Raw genomic sequence first — 1,032 nt, forward strand, 5'->3', positions numbered from 1 at the left:
ATGGAGTCTCGCTCTGTCACCCATGCTGGAGTGCAGTGGTGCAATTTCAGCTCACTGCAGCCTCTGCCTCCCAAGTTCAAGCAATTCTCCTGCCTCAGCCTCCCGAGTAGCTGGGACTACAGGCACATGCCTCTGCACCTGGCTAATTTTTGTATTTTTAGTAGAGATGGGGTTTCACCATGTTGGCCAGGCTAGTCTTGAACTTCTGACCTGAAGTGATCTGCCCTCCTCGGTCTCCCAAAGTGCTGGGATTACAGGCATGAGCCACCGCACCCAGCCTGTCTTATTCTTTTAAACAAATTATCTTGGAACACTTTTAGATGTATAAAAAGGTTACAAAGATAATACAGGGTTCCCATATCCCTTCATTCAGCTTTCCCTAATATTAACATCTTACATAATTATTGTACCTTTGTAAAAATTAAGAAATTAACATTCGGACAATATTATTAACTGAACTACAGGCTACGTTCAAATTTTACCAGTTTTTCACTAATGTGCTTTTTCTGTACCATGATCCAATCTAGGACACCATGTTGTATTTAGCCAGCTTTGCTAATTTTCCCCCAATGCCATTTCATCTGCTCTAGAGCAGCAGTCTCCAACCTTTCTGGCACCAGGGATCAGTTTTGCAGAAGACAATTTTTCCCCAGACAGTGGGGGGATGGGATGAAACTGACATCATCCCAGATTATCAGGCATCAGATTCTCATAAGGAGCGTGCAACCTAGATCCTTCCCATGTGCATTTCACAATAGGGTTCGGGCTCCTATGAGAATCGAATGAGCTGCTGATCTGACAGAAGGCAGAGCTCAGGCGGTAATGCTCACTCCTGCTGTGGGTCCTGGTTCCTAACAGGCTGCAGACCAGTACTGGTCCACGGCCCGGGGGTTGGAGAACCCTGCTCTAGAGCATAAAAAGGTAAGATTCCTACATCTTTTTTTTTTTTTTTTAATTAATTTATTATTATTATACTTTAAGTTGTAGGGTACATGTGCATAACGTGCAGGTTTGTTACATATGTATACTTGT

Source organism: Mandrillus leucophaeus, unplaced genomic scaffold, assembly GCF_000951045.1.
Source record: "Mandrillus leucophaeus isolate KB7577 unplaced genomic scaffold, Mleu.le_1.0 Scaffold929, whole genome shotgun sequence".
NCBI classification, from domain to species: Eukaryota; Metazoa; Chordata; class Mammalia; order Primates; family Cercopithecidae; genus Mandrillus; species Mandrillus leucophaeus.